The sequence below is a fragment of the Anomaloglossus baeobatrachus genome, chromosome 9, assembly GCF_048569485.1.
Source record: "Anomaloglossus baeobatrachus isolate aAnoBae1 chromosome 9, aAnoBae1.hap1, whole genome shotgun sequence".
NCBI lineage: Eukaryota > Metazoa > Chordata > Amphibia > Anura > Aromobatidae > Anomaloglossus > Anomaloglossus baeobatrachus.
In genome coordinates this window covers 163042356-163062071 of record NC_134361.1, presented here as the reverse complement: position 1 = coordinate 163062071, position 19716 = coordinate 163042356, and the positions used below count along the sequence as shown (strand labels likewise).

Genomic DNA, 19716 nt, shown 5'->3' with positions numbered 1-19716 from the left:
CCCCAAAAACCAATGCATAATAGGAATAAACAGGTAACTTTCTTTGGAGTGGAAGCGGAGAGATCGCACCAGATGCCAATTCTAGATCTTATCACACCTGTGGTCACTGCAGCAGCAGGTGAATCCACTTTGTCCAAAAGGGATCTATTCCATTCAATTGCAAATGATCTAGATAAGACAGAGAACAAGATACTGCAGCACGGGACATAGTCGAGTTGGTCAGGTTGAGTGGTGATGAGTTTGCTATTTGGATGAATAAAGAAAGTAAAAAGTGTGAAAGATAAAAAACAAAAGGAGGAAGTATTGAGGTGCATATGAAGACGTATGCTTTCTTCCAATTCATTAAATCGGGCTAATATGAATCAGGTGAATTGAGTTCTGCTTTTGGAAACTGGGTTAAGAAGGGGTGCACCGGTCCTGGAGGTACTGCAATACCAGGTCAATGCGTGGAGTGGACAGAGCAAGCTCTTTTTCCATCTCCCTGTTCTAAAAATCCATTTAATATATGGTCCCCAGATAGGGGACGTATCAGATATTAAACTGATAAGAACAGATTTTTTTTTTTTTTTTTTGAAGGATGAGTTTGAAAATAATAAAGTGACCGCCTCTCGTTGCCCAGGTAACCGTCCGTCACAAGAGGGCTATGACATCCTACGATGCACACTCCCCCAAGGTCAGCAGTTGTGCAATACCCTGGCACCTTTCAGCACCAACCAAGGTAGTACCCTCCCAAACTACACTTGATCTTAGCCAAAAGGCCGAGAAGCGATAACCAGAATTGGTTTGGGCCTCGAGTGGCACCCTGGCCTATGCCGGACACATCTTAGGGAGAGAGAGCGAGAGGGAGACAAACCCACGCCTACACAAGACATTTTGTCACCCAAGCCAACCCTTGAAAAGGCTGCTTTGCAGAGCAAAAACAAGAAGAATGGTGCGTTTTGCAGCCGCCGCCCACTGCAATGAATCTGAATAACTCCTCCTTTTGGGCGCAAGCAACTCCCCTCCCCCTTGCAGTCTTTTCAATTCATGATACAAAAAGACGGACAGGACAGGTTGCCTGACTTTCCGTCACTGCCACCCTTTGCCATCCTTACCCGTAGAAAGCCCTTTCATCATCCCCAAACCCTAATCTTTTCCCTTCCCTTCCCAGCCCCAAACCCTGCCCTCTGTACCCATCTCACCACCCGCATCCCTTCTCCTATCATCCCCCTACCACCCGAGAAAAAAAAAAAAAAAAAAGCTTGCCCCCTCCTTCCACTAGCCCACCTCCCACCCAAAGAGAAACTTCTGCTGCGCAGCTAGCTTTCTAGGCAGCAGCGCTATTGTGATGTCAGCGGGGGGCATTGTGACAAGCCGCCAGTGTTCCGTCTCTTCATGTTGTGCACTGTTCAAACGGAAAATACATCAACAGGCAGACTACAGAAAAGCTTACTAACAAAGGTTAGAGGGGGGCTTTCTCAGAGGGCTTTTTACAGTTTGTCTATTCCCAATTAGCCGTTTAAGTGTACTTAATGAAAGTAGTAATTCTTTCATAGGCCGCCCATTCTTAGTATTTGACGTTCCTTATATTGCGGTATCAGGCTGCGCAGCAGGTTGCAAAACATTCATCACCCATGACTGTCCCCAATTGGGTTCAGAAGCTAAATGTCTATCATGACCTCTCTTTTAGAATGTCCAAGAGCAAGCAAACTCTTCCTCCAGGTGAGGGAGCCAACAGCCCACTCAAGACATCATCATTGCTCAAAGAAAACCCCAAAAACCAATGCATGATAGGAATAAACAGGTAACTTTCTTTGGAGTGGAAGCGGAGAGATCGCACCAGATGCCAATTCTAGATCTTATCACACCTGTGGTCACTGCAGCAGCAGGTGAATCCACTTTGTCCAAAAGGGATCTATTCCATTCAATTGCAAATGATCTAGATAAGACAGAGAACAAGATACTGCAGCACGGGACATAGTCGAGTTGGTCAGGTTGAGTGGTGATGAGTTTGCTATTTGGATGAATAAAGAAAGTAAAAAGTGTGAAAGATAAAAAACAAAAGGAGGAAGTATTGAGGTGCATATGAAGACGTATGCTTTCTTCCAATTCATTAAATCGGGCTAATATGAATCAGGTGAATTGAGTTCTGCTTTTGGAAACTGGGTTAAGAAGGGGTGCACCGGTCCTGGAGGTACTGCAATACCAGGTCAATGCGTGGAGTGGACAGAGCAAGCTCTTTTTCCATCTCCCTGTTCTAAAAATCCATTTAATATATGGTCCCCAGATAGGGGACGTATCAGATATTAAACTGATAAGAACAGATGAGATTTCATCCGCAATTTTCAGAAACGGTCATCGGCCACCACACAAAAGCGCAGTGCCGCAGGTGATCGCCTCCCGAGCCCAGGAACCACCAGCCACAAGGGGGACATAAGCACCAAAAGGCGCAACAATCTCCAAGGCCGGCGGTTGTGCAAGCCCGGGCCCCTCCCAGCCAAGACCAAGGCAAACCCAATGAAGGGACTACACTTGATCTTAGCCAAAAGGCCGAGAAGCGATAACCAGAATTGGTTTGGGCCTCGAGTGGCACCCTGGCCTATGCCGGACACATCTTAGGGAGAGAGAGCGAGAGGGAGACAAACCCACGCCTACACAAGACATTTTGTCACCCAAGCCAACCCTTGAAAAGGCTGCTTTGCAGAGCAAAAACAAGAAGAATGGTGCGTTTTGCAGCCGCCGCCCACTGCAATGAATCTGAATAACTCCTCCTTTTGGGCGCAAGCAACTCCCCTCCCCCTTGCAGTCTTTTCAATTCATGATACAAAAAGACGGACAGGACAGGTTGCCTGACTTTCCGTCACTGCCACCCTTTGCCATCCTTACCCGTAGAAAGCCCTTTCATCATCCCCAAACCCTAATCTTTTCCCTTCCCTTCCCAGCCCCAAACCCTGCCCTCTGTACCCATCTCACCACCCGCATCCCTTCTCCTATCATCCCCCTACCACCCGAGAAAAAAAAAAAAAAAAAAGCTTGCCCCCTCCTTCCACTAGCCCACCTCCCACCCAAAGAGAAACTTCTGCTGCGCAGCTAGCTTTCTAGGCAGCAGCGCTATTGTGATGTCAGCGGGGGGCATTGTGACAAGCCGCCAGTGTTCCGTCTCTTCATGTTGTGCACTGTTCAAACGGAAAATACATCAACAGGCAGACTACAGAAAAGCTTACTAACAAAGGTTAGAGGGGGGCTTTCTCAGAGGGCTTTTTACAGTTTGTCTATTCCCAATTAGCCGTTTAAGTGTACTTAATGAAAGTAGTAATTCTTTCATAGGCCGCCCATTCTTAGTATTTGACGTTCCTTATATTGCGGTATCAGGCTGCGCAGCAGGTTGCAAAACATTCATCACCCATGACTGTCCCCAATTGGGTTCAGAAGCTAAATGTCTATCATGACCTCTCTTTTAGAAAGTCCAAGAGCAAGCAAACTCTTCCTCCAGGTGAGGGAGCCAACAGCCCACTCAAGACATCATCATTGCTCAAAGAAAACCCCAAAAACCAATGCATGATAGGAATAAACAGGTAACTTTCTTTGGAGTGGAAGCGGAGAGATCGCACCAGATGCCAATTCTAGATCTTATCACACCTGTGGTCACTGCAGCAGCAGGTGAATCCACTTTGTCCAAAAGGGATCTATTCCATTCAATTGCAAATGATCTAGATAAGACAGAGAACAAGATACTGCAGCACGGGACATAGTCGAGTTGGTCAGGTTGAGTGGTGATGAGTTTGCTATTTGGATGAATAAAGAAAGTAAAAAGTGTGAAAGATAAAAAACAAAAGGAGGAAGTATTGAGGTGCATATGAAGACGTATGCTTTCTTCCAATTCATTAAATCGGGCTAATATGAATCAGGTGAATTGAGTTCTGCTTTTGGAAACTGGGTTAAGAAGGGGTGCACCGGTCCTGGAGGTACTGCAATACCAGGTCAATGCGTGGAGTGGACAGAGCAAGCTCTTTTTCCATCTCCCTGTTCTAAAAATCCATTTAATATATGGTCCCCAGATAGGGGACGTATCAGATATTAAACTGATAAGAACAGATACTACACTTGATCTTAGCCAAAAGGCCGAGAAGCGATAACCAGAATTGGTTTGGGCCTCGAGTGGCACCCTGGCCTATGCCGGACACATCTTAGGGAGAGAGAGCGAGAGGGAGACAAACCCACGCCTACACAAGACATTTTGTCACCCAAGCCAACCCTTGAAAAGGCTGCTTTGCAGAGCAAAAACAAGAAGAATGGTGCGTTTTGCAGCCGCCGCCCACTGCAATGAATCTGAATAACTCCTCCTTTTGGGCGCAAGCAACTCCCCTCCCCCTTGCAGTCTTTTCAATTCATGATACAAAAAGACGGACAGGACAGGTTGCCTGACTTTCCGTCACTGCCACCCTTTGCCATCCTTACCCGTAGAAAGCCCTTTCATCATCCCCAAACCCTAATCTTTTCCCTTCCCTTCCCAGCCCCAAACCCTGCCCTCTGTACCCATCTCACCACCCGCATCCCTTCTCCTATCATCCCCCTACCACCCGAGAAAAAAAAAAAAAAAAAAGCTTGCCCCCTCCTTCCACTAGCCCACCTCCCACCCAAAGAGAAACTTCTGCTGCGCAGCTAGCTTTCTAGGCAGCAGCGCTATTGTGATGTCAGCGGGGGGCATTGTGACAAGCCGCCAGTGTTCCGTCTCTTCATGTTGTGCACTGTTCAAACGGAAAATACATCAACAGGCAGACTACAGAAAAGCTTACTAACAAAGGTTAGAGGGGGGCTTTCTCAGAGGGCTTTTTACAGTTTGTCTATTCCCAATTAGCCGTTTAAGTGTACTTAATGAAAGTAGTAATTCTTTCATAGGCCGCCCATTCTTAGTATTTGACGTTCCTTATATTGCGGTATCAGGCTGCGCAGCAGGTTGCAAAACATTCATCACCCATGACTGTCCCCAATTGGGTTCAGAAGCTAAATGTCTATCATGACCTCTCTTTTAGAATGTCCAAGAGCAAGCAAACTCTTCCTCCAGGTGAGGGAGCCAACAGCCCACTCAAGACATCATCATTGCTCAAAGAAAACCCCAAAAACCAATGCATGATAGGAATAAACAGGTAACTTTCTTTGGAGTGGAAGCGGAGAGATCGCACCAGATGCCAATTCTAGATCTTATCACACCTGTGGTCACTGCAGCAGCAGGTGAATCCACTTTGTCCAAAAGGGATCTATTCCATTCAATTGCAAATGATCTAGATAAGACAGAGAACAAGATACTGCAGCACGGGACATAGTCGAGTTGGTCAGGTTGAGTGGTGATGAGTTTGCTATTTGGATGAATAAAGAAAGTAAAAAGTGTGAAAGATAAAAAACAAAAGGAGGAAGTATTGAGGTGCATATGAAGACGTATGCTTTCTTCCAATTCATTAAATCGGGCTAATATGAATCAGGTGAATTGAGTTCTGCTTTTGGAAACTGGGTTAAGAAGGGGTGCACCGGTCCTGGAGGTACTGCAATACCAGGTCAATGCGTGGAGTGGACAGAGCAAGCTCTTTTTCCATCTCCCTGTTCTAAAAATCCATTTAATATATGGTCCCCAGATAGGGGACGTATCAGATATTAAACTGATAAGAACAGATTTTTTTTTTTTTTTTTTTTTTTTTTTTTTTTGAAGGATGAGTTTGAAAATAAAAAAGTGACCGCCTCTCGTTGCCCAGGCAACCGTCCGTCACAAGAGGGCTATGACATCCTACGATGCACACTCCCCCAAGGCCAGCAGTTGTGCAATACCCTGGCACCTTTCAGCACCAACCAAGGTAGTACCCTCCCAAACTACACTTGATCTTAGCCAAAAGGCCGAGAAGCGATAACCAGAATTGGTTTGGGCCTCGAGTGGCACCCTGGCCTATGCCGGACACATCTTAGGGAGAGAGAGCGAGAGGGAGACAAACCCACGCCTACACAAGACATTTTGTCACCCAAGCCAACCCTTGAAAATGCTGCTTTGCAGAGCAAAAACAAGAAGAATGGTGCGTTTTGCAGCCGCCGCGCACTGCAATGAATCTGAATAACTCCTCCTTTTGGGCGCAAGCAACTCCCCTCCCCCTTGCAGTCTTTTCAATTCATGATACAAAAAGACGGACAGGACAGGTTGCCTGACTTTCCGTCACTGCCACCCTTTGCCATCCTTACCCGTAGAAAGCCCTTTCATCATCCCCAAACCCTAATCTTTTCCCTTCCCTTCCCAGCCCCAAACCCTGCCCTCTGTACCCATCTCACCACCCGCATCCCTTCTCCTATCATCCCCCTACCACCCGAGAAAAAAAAAAAAAAAAAGCTTGCCCCCTCCTTCCACTAGCCCACCTCCCACCCAAAGAGAAACTTCTGCTGCGCAGCTAGCTTTCTAGGCAGCAGCGCTATTGTGATGTCAGCGGGGGGCATTGTGACAAGCCGCCAGTGTTCCGTCTCTTCATGTTGTGCACTGTTCAAACGGAAAATACATCAACAGGCAGACTACAGAAAAGCTTACTAACAAAGGTTAGAGGGGGGCTTTCTCAGAGGGCTTTTTACAGTTTGTCTATTCCCAATTAGCCGTTTAAGTGTACTTAATGAAAGTAGTAATTCTTTCATAGGCCGCCCATTCTTAGTATTTGACGTTCCTTATATTGCGGTATCAGGCTGCGCAGCAGGTTGCAAAACATTCATCACCCATGACTGTCCCCAATTGGGTTCAGAAGCTAAATGTCTATCATGACCTCTCTTTTAGAATGTCCAAGAGCAAGCAAACTCTTCCTCCAGGTGAGGGAGCCAACAGCCCACTCAAGACATCATCATTGCTCAAAGAAAACCCCAAAAACCAATGCATGATAGGAATAAACAGGTAACTTTCTTTGGAGTGGAAGCGGAGAGATCGCACCAGATGCCAATTCTAGATCTTATCACACCTGTGGTCACTGCAGCAGCAGGTGAATCCACTTTGTCCAAAAGGGATCTATTCCATTCAATTGCAAATGATCTAGATAAGACAGAGAACAAGATACTGCAGCACGGGACATAGTCGAGTTGGTCAGGTTGAGTGGTGATGAGTTTGCTATTTGGATGAATAAAGAAAGTAAAAAGTGTGAAAGATAAAAAACAAAAGGAGGAAGTATTGAGGTGCATATGAAGACGTATGCTTTCTTCCAATTCATTAAATCGGGCTAATATGAATCAGGTGAATTGAGTTCTGCTTTTGGAAACTGGGTTAAGAAGGGGTGCACCGGTCCTGGAGGCACTGCAATACCAGGTCAATGCGTGGAGTGGACAGAGCAAGCTCTTTTTCCATCTCCCTGTTCTAAAAATCCATTTAATATATGGTCCCCAGATAGGGGACGTATCAGATATTAAACTGATAAGAACAGATACTACACTTGATCTTAGCCAAAAGGCCGAGAAGCGATAACCAGAATTGGTTTGGGCCTCGAGTGGCACCCTGGCCTATGCCGGACACATCTTAGGGAGAGAGAGCGAGAGGGAGACAAACCCACGCCTACACAAGACATTTTGTCACCCAAGCCAACCCTTGAAAAGGCTGCTTTGCAGAGCAAAAACAAGAAGAATGGTGAATTTTGCAGCCGCCGCCCACTGCAATGATTCTGAATAACTCCTCCTTTTGGGCGCAAGCAACTCCCCTCCCCCTTGCAGTCTTTTCAATTCATGATACAAAAAGACGGACAGGACAGGTTGCCTGACTTTCCGTCACTGCCACCCTTTGCCATCCTTACCCGTAGAAAGCCCTTTCATCATCCCCAAACCCTAATCTTTTCCCTTCCCTTCCCAGCCCCAAACCCTGCCCTCTGTACCCATCTCACCACCCGCATCCCTTCTCCTATCATCCCCCTACCACCCGAGAAAAAAAAAAAAAAAAAAGCTTGCCCCCTCCTTCCACTAGCCCACCTCCCACCCAAAGAGAAACTTCTGCTGCGCAGCTAGCTTTCTAGGCAGCAGCGCTATTGTGATGTCAGCGGGGGGCATTGTGACAAGCCGCCAGTGTTCCGTCTCTTCATGTTGTGCACTGTTCAAACGGAAAATACATCAACAGGCAGACTACAGAAAAGCTTACTAACAAAGGTTAGAGGGGGGCTTTCTCAGAGGGCTTTTTACAGTTTGTCTATTCCCAATTAGCCGTTTAAGTGTACTTAATGAAAGTAGTAATTCTTTCATAGGCCGCCCATTCTTAGTATTTGACGTTCCTTATATTGCGGTATCAGGCTGCGCAGCAGGTTGCAAAACATTCATCACCCATGACTGTCCCCAATTGGGTTCAGAAGCTAAATGTCTATCATGACCTCTCTTTTAGAATGTCCAAGAGCAAGCAAACTCTTCCTCCAGGTGAGGGAGCCAACAGCCCACTCAAGACATCATCATTGCTCAAAGAAAACCCCAAAAACCAATGCATGATAGGAATAAACAGGTAACTTTCTTTGGAGTGGAAGCGGAGAGATCGCACCAGATGCCAATTCTAGATCTTATCACACCTGTGGTCACTGCAGCAGCAGGTGAATCCACTTTGTCCAAAAGGGATCTATTCCATTCAATTGCAAATGATCTAGATAAGACAGAGAACAAGATACTGCAGCACGGGACATAGTCGAGTTGGTCAGGTTGAGTGGTGATGAGTTTGCTATTTGGATGAATAAAGAAAGTAAAAAGTGTGAAAGATAAAAAACAAAAGGAGGAAGTATTGAGGTGCATATGAAGACGTATGCTTTCTTCCAATTCATTAAATCGGGCTAATATGAATCAGGTGAATTGAGTTCTGCTTTTGGAAACTGGGTTAAGAAGGGGTGCACCGGTCCTGGAGGTACTGCAATACCAGGTCAATGCGTGGAGTGGACAGAGCAAGCTCTTTTTCCATCTCCCTGTTCTAAAAATCCATTTAATATATGGTCCCCAGATAGGGGACGTATCAGATATTAAACTGATAAGAACAGATACTACACTTGATCTTAGCCAAAAGGCCGAGAAGCGATAACCAGAATTGGTTTGGGCCTCGAGTGGCACCCTGGCCTATGCCGGACACATCTTAGGGAGAGAGAGCGAGAGGGAGACAAACCCACGCCTACACAAGACATTTTGTCACCCAAGCCAACCCTTGAAAAGGCTGCTTTGCAGAGCAAAAACAAGAAGAATGGTGCGTTTTGCAGCCGCCGCCCACTGCAATGAATCTGAATAACTCCTCCTTTTGGGCGCAAGCAACTCCCCTCCCCCTTGCAGTCTTTTCAATTCATGATACAAAAAGACGGACAGGACAGGTTGCCTGACTTTCCGTCACTGCCACCCTTTGCCATCCTTACCCGTAGAAAGCCCTTTCATCATCCCCAAACCCTAATCTTTTCCCTTCCCTTCCCAGCCCCAAACCCTGCCCTCTGTACCCATCTCACCACCCGCATCCCTTCTCCTATCATCCCCCTACCACCCGAGAAAAAAAAAAAAAAAAAAGCTTGCCCCCTCCTTCCACTAGCCCACCTCCCACCCAAAGAGAAACTTCTGCTGCGCAGCTAGCTTTCTAGGCAGCAGCGCTATTGTGATGTCAGCGGGGGGCATTGTGACAAGCCGCCAGTGTTCCGTCTCTTCATGTTGTGCACTGTTCAAACGGAAAATACATCAACAGGCAGACTACAGAAAAGCTTACTAACAAAGGTTAGAGGGGGGCTTTCTCAGAGGGCTTTTTACAGTTTGTCTATTCCCAATTAGCCGTTTAAGTGTACTTAATGAAAGTAGTAATTCTTTCATAGGCCGCCCATTCTTAGTATTTGACGTTCCTTATATTGCGGTATCAGGCTGCGCAGCAGGTTGCAAAACATTCATCACCCATGACTGTCCCCAATTGGGTTCAGAAGCTAAATGTCTATCATGACCTCTCTTTTAGAATGTCCAAGAGCAAGCAAACTCTTCCTCCAGGTGAGGGAGCCAACAGCCCACTCAAGACATCATCATTGCTCAAAGAAAACCCCAAAAACCAATGCATGATAGGAATAAACAGGTAACTTTCTTTGGAGTGGAAGCGGAGAGATCGCACCAGATGCCAATTCTAGATCTTATCACACCTGTGGTCACTGCAGCAGCAGGTGAATCCACTTTGTCCAAAAGGGATCTATTCCATTCAATTGCAAATGATCTAGATAAGACAGAGAACAAGATACTGCAGCACGGGACATAGTCGAGTTGGTCAGGTTGAGTGGTGATGAGTTTGCTATTTGGATGAATAAAGAAAGTAAAAAGTGTGAAAGATAAAAAACAAAAGGAGGAAGTATTGAGGTGCATATGAAGACGTATGCTTTCTTCCAATTCATTAAATCGGGCTAATATGAATCAGGTGAATTGAGTTCTGCTTTTGGAAACTGGGTTAAGAAGGGGTGCACCGGTCCTGGAGGTACTGCAATACCAGGTCAATGCGTGGAGTGGACAGAGCAAGCTCTTTTTCCATCTCCCTGTTCTAAAAATCCATTTAATATATGGTCCCCAGATAGGGGACGTATCAGATATTAAACTGATAAGAACAGATGAGATTTCATCCGCAATTTTCAGAATCAAGGTAGCCCCGAAGGCCAGCAGGCCACCACACAAAAGCGCAGTGCCTGGGTGATCGCCTCCCGAGCCCAGGAACCACCAGCCACAAGGGGACGTAAGCACCAAAAGGCGCAACAATCCCCGAGGCCGACGGTTGTGCAAGCCCGGGCCCCTCCCAGCCAAGACCAAGGCAAACCCAATAAAGGGACTACACTTGATCTTAGCCAAAAGGCCGAGAAGCGATAACCAGAATTGGTTTGGGCCTCGAGTGGCACCCTGGCCTATGCCGGACACATCTTAGGGAGAGAGAGCGAGAGGGAGACAAACCCACGCCTACACAAGACATTTTGTCACCCAAGCCAACCCTTGAAAAGGCTGCTTTGCAGAGCAAAAACAAGAAGAATGGTGCGTTTTGCAGCCGCCGCCCACTGCAATGAATCTGAATAACTCCTCCTTTTGGGCGCAAGCAACTCCCCTCCCCCTTGCAGTCTTTTCAATTCATGATACAAAAAGACGGACAGGACAGGTTGCCTGACTTTCCGTCACTGCCACCCTTTGCCATCCTTACCCGTAGAAAGCCCTTTCATCATCCCCAAACCCTAATCTTTTCCCTTCCCTTCCCAGCCCCAAACCCTGCCCTCTGTACCCATCTCACCACCCGCATCCCTTCTCCTATCATCCCCCTACCACCCGAGAAAAAAAAAAAAAAAAAAGCTTGCCCCCTCCTTCCACTAGCCCACCTCCCACCCAAAGAGAAACTTCTGCTGCGCAGCTAGCTTTCTAGGCAGCAGCGCTATTGTGATGTCAGCGGGGGGCATTGTGACAAGCCGCCAGTGTTCCGTCTCTTCATGTTGTGCACTGTTCAAATGGAAAATACATCAACAGGCAGACTACAGAAAAGCTTACTAACAAAGGTTAGAGGGGGGCTTTCTCAGAGGGCTTTTTACAGTTTGTCTATTCCCAATTAGCCGTTTAAGTGTACTTAATGAAAGTAGTAATTCTTTCATAGGCCGCCCATTCTTAGTATTTGACGTTCCTTATATTGCGGTATCAGGCTGCGCAGCAGGTTGCAAAACATTCATCACCCATGACTGTCCCCAATTGGGTTCAGAAGCTAAATGTCTATCATGACCTCTCTTTTAGAATGTCCAAGAGCAAGCAAACTCTTCCTCCAGGTGAGGGAGCCAACAGCCCACTCAAGACATCATCATTGCTCAAAGAAAACCCCAAAAACCAATGCATGATAGGAATAAACAGGTAACTTTCTTTGGAGTGGAAGCGGAGAGATCGCACCAGATGCCAATTCTAGATCTTATCACACCTGTGGTCACTGCAGCAGCAGGTGAATCCACTTTGTCCAAAAGGGATCTATTCCATTCAATTGCAAATGATCTAGATAAGACAGAGAACAAGATACTGCAGCACGGGACATAGTCGAGTTGGTCAGGTTGAGTGGTGATGAGTTTGCTATTTGGATGAATAAAGAAAGTAAAAAGTGTGAAAGATAAAAAACAAAAGGAGGAAGTATTGAGGTGCATATGAAGACGTATGCTTTCTTCCAATTCATTAAATCGGGCTAATATGAATCAGGTGAATTGAGTTCTGCTTTTGGAAACTGGGTTAAGAAGGGGTGCACCGGTCCTGGAGGTACTGCAATACCAGGTCAATGCGTGGAGTGGACAGAGCAAGCTCTTTTTCCATCTCCCTGTTCTAAAAATCCATTTAATATATGGTCCCCAGATAGGGGACGTATCAGATATTAAACTGATAAGAACAGATGAGATTTCATCCGCAATTTTCAGAATCAAGGTAGCCCCGAAGGCCAGCAGGCCACCACACAAAAGCGCAGTGCCTGGGTGATCGCCTCCCGAGCCCAGGAACCACCAGCCACAAGGGGACGTAAGCACCAAAAGGCGCAACAATCCCCGAGGCCGACGGTTGTGCAAGCCCGGGCCCCTCCCAGCCAAGACCAAGACAAACCCAATAAAGGGACTACACTTGATCTTAGCCAAAAGGCCGAGAAGCGATAACCAGAATTGGTTTGGGCCTCGAGTGGCACCCTGGCCTATGCCGGACACATCTTAGGGAGAGAGAGCGAGAGGGAGACAAACCCACGCCTACACAAGACATTTTGTCACCCAAGCCAACCCTTGAAAAGGCTGCTTTGCAGAGCAAAAACAAGAAGAATGGTGCGTTTTGCAGCCGCCGCCCACTGCAATGAATCTGAATAACTCCTCCTTTTGGGCGCAAGCAACTCCCCTCCCCCTTGCAGTCTTTTCAATTCATGATACAAAAAGACGGACAGGACAGGTTGCCTGACTTTCCGTCACTGCCACCCTTTGCCATCCTTACCCGTAGAAAGCCCTTTCATCATCCCCAAACCCTAATCTTTTCCCTTCCCTTCCAAGCCCCAAACCCTGCCCTCTGTACCCATCTCACCACCCGCATCCCTTCTCCTATCATCCCCCTACCACCCGAGAAAAAAAAAAAAAAAAAAGCTTGCCCCCTCCTTCCACTAGCCCACCTCCCACCCAAAGAGAAACTTCTGCTGCGCAGCTAGCTTTCTAGGCAGCAGCGCTATTGTGATGTCAGCGGGGGGCATTGTGACAAGCCGCCAGTGTTCCGTCTCTTCATGTTGTGCACTGTTCAAACGGAAAATACATCAACAGGCAGACTACAGAAAAGCTTACTAACAAAGGTTAGAGGGGGGCTTTCTCAGAGGGCTTTTTACAGTTTGTCTATTCCCAATTAGCCGTTTAAGTGTACTTAATGGAAGTAGTAATTCTTTCATAGGCCGCCCATTCTTAGTATTTGACGTTCCTTATATTGCGGTATCAGGCTGCGCAGCAGGTTGCAAAACATTCATCACCCATGACTGTCCCCAATTGGGTTCAGAAGCTAAATGTCTATCATGACCTCTCTTTTAGAATGTCCAAGAGCAAGCAAACTCTTCCTCCAGGTGAGGGAGCCAACAGCCCACTCAAGACATCATCATTGCTCAAAGAAAACCCCAAAAACCAATGCATGATAGGAATAAACAGGTAACTTTCTTTGGAGTGGAAGCGGAGAGATCGCACCAGATGCCAATTCTAGATCTTATCACACCTGTGGTCACTGCAGCAGCAGGTGAATCCACTTTGTCCAAAAGGGATCTATTCCATTCAATTGCAAATGATCTAGATAAGACAGAGAACAAGATACTGCAGCACGGGACATAGTCGAGTTGGTCAGGTTGAGTGGTGATGAGTTTGCTATTTGGATGAATAAAGAAAGTAAAAAGTGTGAAAGATAAAAAACAAAAGGAGGAAGTATTGAGGTGCATATGAAGACGTATGCTTTCTTCCAATTCATTAAATCGGGCTAATATGAATCAGGTGAATTGAGTTCTGCTTTTGGAAACTGGGTTAAGAAGGGGTGCACCGGTCCTGGAGGTACTGCAATACCAGGTCAATGCGTGGAGTGGACAGAGCAAGCTCTTTTTCCATCTCCCTGTTCTAAAAATCCATTTAATATATGGTCCCCAGATAGGGGACGTATCAGATATTAAACTGATAAGAACAGATGAGATTTCATCCGCAATTTTCAGAATCAAGGTAGCCCCGAAGGCCAGCAGGCCACCACACAAAAGCCAGTGCCTGGGTGATCGCCTCCCGAGCCCAGGAACCACCAGCCACAAGGGGACGTAAGCACCAAAAGGCGCAACAATCCCCGAGGCCGACGGTTGTGCAAGCCCGGGCCCCTCCCAGCCAAGACCAAGGCAAACCCAATAAAGGGACTACACTTGATCTTAGCCAAAAGGCCGAGAAGCGATAACCAGAATTGGTTTGGGCCTCGAGTGGCACCCTGGCCTATGCCGGACACATCTTAGGGAGAGAGAGCGAGAGGGAGACAAACCCACGCCTACACAAGACATTTTGTCACCCAAGCCAACCCTTGAAAAGGCTGCTTTGCAGAGCAAAAACAAGAAGAATGGTGCGTTTTGCAGCCGCCGCCCACTGCAATGAATCTGAATAACTCCTCCTTTTGGGCGCAAGCAACTCCCCTCCCCCTTGCAGTCTTTTCAATTCATGATACAAAAAGACGGACAGGACAGGTTGCCTGACTTTCCGTCACTGCCACCCTTTGCCATCCTTACCCGTAGAAAGCCCTTTCATCATCCCCAAACCCTAATCTTTTCCCTTCCCTTCCCAGCCCCAAACCCTGCCCTCTGTACCCATCTCACCACCCGCATCCCTTCTCCTATCATCCCCCTACCACCCGAGAAAAAAAAAAAAAAAAAAGCTTGCCCCCTCCTTCCACTAGCCCACCTCCCACCCAAAGAGAAACTTCTGCTGCGTAGCTAGCTTTCTAGGCAGCAGCGCTATTGTGATGTCAGCGGGGGGCATTGTGACAAGCCGCCAGTGTTCCGTCTCTTCATGTTGTGCACTGTTCAAACGGAAAATACATCAACAGGCAGACTACAGAAAAGCTTACTAACAAAGGTTAGAGGGGGGCTTTCTCAGAGGGCTTTTTACAGTTTGTCTATTCCCAATTAGCCGTTTAAGTGTACTTAATGAAAGTAGTAATTCTTTCATAGGCCGCCCATTCTTAGTATTTGACGTTCCTTATATTGCGGTATCAGGCTGCGCAGCAGGTTGCAAAACATTCATCACCCATGACTGTCCCCAATTGGGTTCAGAAGCTAAATGTCTATCATGACCTCTCTTTTAGAATGTCCAAGAGCAAGCAAACTCTTCCTCCAGGTGAGGGAGCCAACAGCCCACTCAAGACATCATCATTGCTCAAAGAAAACCCCAAAAACCAATGCATGATAGGAATAAACAGGTAACTTTCTTTGGAGTGGAAGCGGAGAGATCGCACCAGATGCCAATTCTAGATCTTATCACACCTGTGGTCACTGCAGCAGCAGGTGAATCCACTTTGTCCAAAAGGGATCTATTCCATTCAATTGCAAATGATCTAGATAAGACAGAGAACAAGATACTGCAGCACGGGACATAGTCGAGTTGGTCAGGTTGAGTGGTGATGAGTTTGCTATTTGGATGAATAAAGAAAGTAAAAAGTGTGAAAGATAAAAAACAAAAGGAGGAAGTATTGAGGTGCATATGAAGACGTATGCTTTCTTCCAATTCATTAAATCGGGCCAATATGAATCAGGTGAATTGAGTTCTGCTTTTGGAAACTGGGTTAAGAAGGGGTGCACCGGTCCTGGAGGTACTGCAATACCAGGTCAATGCGTGGAGTGGACAGAGCAAGCTCTTTTTCCATCTCCCTGTTCTAAAAATCCATTTAATATATGGTCCCCAGATAGGAGACGTATCAGATATTAAACTGATAAGAACAGATTTTTTTTTTTTTTTTTTTGAAGGATGAGTTTGAAAATAATAAAGAGACCGCCTCTCGTTGCCCAGGTAACTGTCCGTCACAAGAGGGCTATGACATCCTACGATGCACACTCCCCCAAGGCCAGCAGTTGTGCAATACCCTGGCACCTTTCAGCACCAACCAAGGTAGTACCCTCCCAAACTACACTTGATCTTAGCCAAAAGGCCGAGAAGCGATAACCAGAATTGGTTTGGGCCTCGAGTGGCACTCTGGCCTATGCCGGACACATCTTAGGGAGAGAGAGCGAGAGGGAGACAAACCCACGCCTACACAAGACATTTTGTCACCCAAGCCAACCCTTGAAAAGGCTGCTTTGCAGAGCAAAAACAAGAAGAATGGTGCGTTTTGCAGCCGCCGCCCACTGCAATGAATCTGAATAACTCCTCCTTTTGGGCGCAAGCAACTCCCCTCCCCCTTGCAGTCTTTTCAATTCATGATACAAAAAGACGGACAGGACAGGTTGCCTGACTTTCCGTCACTGCCACCCTTTGCCATCCTTACCCGTAGAAAGCCCTTTCATCATCCCCAAACCCTAATCTTTTCCCTTCCCTTCCCAGCCCCAAACCCTGCCCTCTGTACCCATCTCACCACCCGCATCCCGTCTCCTATCATCCCCCTACCACCCGAGAAAAAAAAAAAAAAAAAAGCTTGCCCCCTCCTTCCACTAGCCCACCTCCCACCCAAAGAGAAACTTCTGCTGCGTAGCTAGCTTTCTAGGCAGCAGCGCTATTGTGATGTCAGCGGGGGGCATTGTGACAAGCCGCCAGTGTTCCGTCTCTTCATGTTGTGCACTGTTCAAACGGAAAATACATCAACAGGCAGACTACAGAAAAGCTTACTAACAAAGGTTAGAGGGGGGCTTTCTCAGAGGGCTTTTTACAGTTTGTCTATTCCCAATTAGCCGTTTAAGTGTACTTAATGAAAGTAGTAATTCTTTCATAGGCCGCCCATTCTTAGTATTTGACGTTCCTTATATTGCGGTATCAGGCTGCGCAGCAGGTTGCAAAACATTCATCACCCATGACTGTCCCCAATTGGGTTCAGAAGCTCAATGTCTATCATGACCTCTCTTTTAGAATGTCCAAGAGCAAGCAAACTCTTCCTCCAGGTGAGGGAGCCAACAGCCCACTCAAGACATCATCATTGCTCAAAGAAAACCCCAAAAACCAATGCATGATAGGAATAAACAGGTAACTTTCTTTGGAGTGGAAGCGGAGAGATCGCACCAGATGCCAATTCTAGATCTTATCACACCTGTGGTCACTGCAGCAGCAGGTGAATCCACTTTGTCCAAAAGGGATCTATTCCATTCAATTGCAAATGATCTAGATAAGACAGAGAACAAGATACTGCAGCACGGGACATAGTCGAGTTGGTCAGGTTGAGTGGTGATGAGTTTGCTATTTGGATGAATAAAGAAAGTAAAAAGTGTGAAAGATAAAAAACAAAAGGAGGAAGTATTGAGGTGCATATGAAGACGTATGCTTTCTTCCAATTCATTAAATCGGGCCAATATGAATCAGGTGAATTGAGTTCTGCTTTTGGAAACTGGGTTAAGAAGGGGTGCACCGGTCCTGGAGGTACTGCAATACCAGGTCAATGCGTGGAGTGGACAGAGCAAGCTCTTTTTCCATCTCCCTGTTCTAAAAATCCATTTAATATATGGTCCCCAGATAGGAGACGTATCAGATATTAAACTGATAAGAACAGATTTTTTTTTTTTTTTTTTTTTTTTTTTTTGAAGGATGAGTTTGAAAATAATAAAGAGACCGCCTCTCGTTGCCCAGGTAACTGTCCGTCACAAGAGGGCTATGACATCCTACGATGCACACTCCCCCAAGGCCAGCAGTTGTGCAATACCCTGGCACCTTTCAGCACCAACCAAGGTAGTACCCTCCCAAACTACACTTGATCTTAGCCAAAAGGCCGAGAAGCGATAACCAGAATTGGTTTGGGCCTCGAGTGGCACTCTGGCCTATGCCGGACACATCTTAGGGAGAGAGAGCGAGAGGGAGACAAACCCACGCCTACACAAGACATTTTGTCACCCAAGCCAACCCTTGAAAAGGCTGCTTTGCAGAGCAAAAACAAGAAGAATGGTGCGTTTTGCAGCCGCCGCCCACTGCAATGAATCTGAATAACTCCTCCTTTTGGGCGCAAGCAACTCCCCTCCCCCTTGCAGTCTTTTCAATTCATGATACAAAAAGACGGACAGGACAGGTTGCCTGACTTTCCGTCACTGCCACCCTTTGCCATCCTTACCCGTAGAAAGCCCTTTCATCATCCCCAAACCCTAATCTTTTCCCTTCCCTTCCCAGCCCCAAACCCTGCCCTCTGTACCCATCTCACCACCCGCATCCCTTCTCCTATCATCCCCCTACCACCCGAGAAAAAAAAAAAAAAAAAAGCTTGCCCCCTCCTTCCACTAGCCCACCTCCCACCCAAAGAGAAACTTCTGCTGCGTAGCTAGCTTTCTAGGCAGCAGCGCTATTGTGATGTCAGCGGGGGGCATTGTGACAAGCCGCCAGTGTTCCGTCTCTTCATGTTGTGCACTGTTCAAACGGAAAATACATCAACAGGCAGACTACAGAAAAGCTTACTAACAAAGGTTAGAGGGGGGCTTTCTCAGAGGGCTTTTTACAGTTTGTCTATTCCCAATTAGCCGTTTAAGTGTACTTAATGAAAGTAGTAATTCTTTCATAGGCCGCCCATTCTTAGTATTTGACGTTCCTTATATTGCGGTATCAGGCTGCGCAGCAGGTTGCAAAACATTCATCACCCATGACTGTCCCCAATTGGGTTCAGAAGCTCAATGTCTATCATGACCTCTCTTTTAGAATGTCCAAGAGCAAGCAAACTCTTCCTCCAGGTGAGGGAGCCAACAGCCCACTCAAGACATCATCATTGCTCAAAGAAAACCCCAAAAACCAATGCATGATAGGAATAAACAGGTAACTTTCTTTGGAGTGGAAGCGGAGAGATCGCACCAGATGCCAATTCTAGATCTTATCACACCTGTGGTCACTGCAGCAGCAGGTGAATCCACTTTGTCCAAAAGGGATCTATTCCATTCAATTGCAAATGATCTAGATAAGACAGAGAACAAGATACTGCAGCACGGGACATAGTCGAGTTGGTCAGGTTGAGTGGTGATGAGTTTGCTATTTGGATGAATAAAGAAAGTAAAAAGTGTGAAAGATAAAAAACAAAAGGAGGAAGTATTGAGGTGCATATGAAGACGTATGCTTTCTTCCAATTCATTAAATCGGGCTAATATGAATCAGGTGAATTGAGTTCTGCTTTTGGAAACTGGGTTAAGAAGGGGTGCACCGGTCCTGGAGGTACTGCAATACCAGGTCAATGCGTGGAGTGGACAGAGCAAGCTCTTTTTCCATCTCCCTGTTCTAAAAATCCATTTAATATATGGTCCCCAGATAGGGGACGTATCAGATATTAAACTGATAAGAACAGATTTTTTTTTTTTTTTTTGAAGGATGAGTTTGAAAATAATAAAGTGACCGCCTCTCGTTGCCCAGGTAACTGTCCGTCACAAGAGGGCTATGACATCCTACGATGCACACTCCCCCAAGGCCAGCAGTTGTGCAATACCCTGGCACCTTTCAGCACCAACCAAGGTAGTACCCTCCCAAACTACACTTGATCTTAGCCAAAAGGCCGAGAAGCGATAACCAGAATTGGTTTGGGCCTCGAGTGGCACCCTGGCCTATGCCGGACACATCTTAGGGAGAGAGAGCGAGAGGGAGACAAACC

The 19716-nt window shown here is 46.6% G+C and overlaps 10 non-coding genes and 2 pseudogenes across 10 annotated transcripts; all 12 read right to left on the bottom strand.

Moving 5' to 3' along the window:
- Positions 1–401: 401 nt before the first annotated feature.
- LOC142253444 (U2 spliceosomal RNA) lies at positions 402–594 on the bottom strand. The gene has a single exon (XR_012726728.1). It is a non-coding gene; the product is annotated as a U2 spliceosomal RNA (small nuclear RNA).
- A 1557-nt stretch (positions 595–2151) lies between these two features.
- On the bottom strand, positions 2152–2335 carry LOC142253341 (U2 spliceosomal RNA). Its single transcript, XR_012726640.1, has one exon. It is a non-coding gene; the product is annotated as a U2 spliceosomal RNA (small nuclear RNA).
- Positions 2336–3922: 1587 nt separating this feature from the next.
- Positions 3923–4113, bottom strand: LOC142252511 (U2 spliceosomal RNA). Its single transcript, XR_012725885.1, has one exon. It is a non-coding gene; the product is annotated as a U2 spliceosomal RNA (small nuclear RNA).
- Positions 4114–5494: 1381 nt separating this feature from the next.
- Positions 5495–5700, bottom strand: LOC142253516 (U2 spliceosomal RNA; annotated as a pseudogene).
- A 1557-nt stretch (positions 5701–7257) lies between these two features.
- Positions 7258–7448, bottom strand: LOC142252852 (U2 spliceosomal RNA). Its single transcript, XR_012726218.1, has one exon. It is a non-coding gene; the product is annotated as a U2 spliceosomal RNA (small nuclear RNA).
- A 1381-nt stretch (positions 7449–8829) lies between these two features.
- LOC142252510 (U2 spliceosomal RNA) lies at positions 8830–9020 on the bottom strand. The gene has a single exon (XR_012725884.1). It is a non-coding gene; the product is annotated as a U2 spliceosomal RNA (small nuclear RNA).
- Positions 9021–10401: 1381 nt separating this feature from the next.
- Positions 10402–10585, bottom strand: LOC142253385 (U2 spliceosomal RNA). The gene has a single exon (XR_012726678.1). It is a non-coding gene; the product is annotated as a U2 spliceosomal RNA (small nuclear RNA).
- A 1600-nt stretch (positions 10586–12185) lies between these two features.
- Positions 12186–12369, bottom strand: LOC142253384 (U2 spliceosomal RNA). Its single transcript, XR_012726677.1, has one exon. It is a non-coding gene; the product is annotated as a U2 spliceosomal RNA (small nuclear RNA).
- A 1600-nt stretch (positions 12370–13969) lies between these two features.
- LOC142253382 (U2 spliceosomal RNA) lies at positions 13970–14153 on the bottom strand. The gene has a single exon (XR_012726676.1). It is a non-coding gene; the product is annotated as a U2 spliceosomal RNA (small nuclear RNA).
- Positions 14154–15752: 1599 nt separating this feature from the next.
- LOC142253521 (U2 spliceosomal RNA) lies at positions 15753–15946 on the bottom strand. Its single transcript, XR_012726780.1, has one exon. It is a non-coding gene; the product is annotated as a U2 spliceosomal RNA (small nuclear RNA).
- A 1557-nt stretch (positions 15947–17503) lies between these two features.
- LOC142253532 (U2 spliceosomal RNA) lies at positions 17504–17707 on the bottom strand (annotated as a pseudogene).
- A 1557-nt stretch (positions 17708–19264) lies between these two features.
- LOC142253438 (U2 spliceosomal RNA) lies at positions 19265–19456 on the bottom strand. Its single transcript, XR_012726721.1, has one exon. It is a non-coding gene; the product is annotated as a U2 spliceosomal RNA (small nuclear RNA).
- Between the last annotated feature and the right edge of the window lie 260 nt (positions 19457–19716).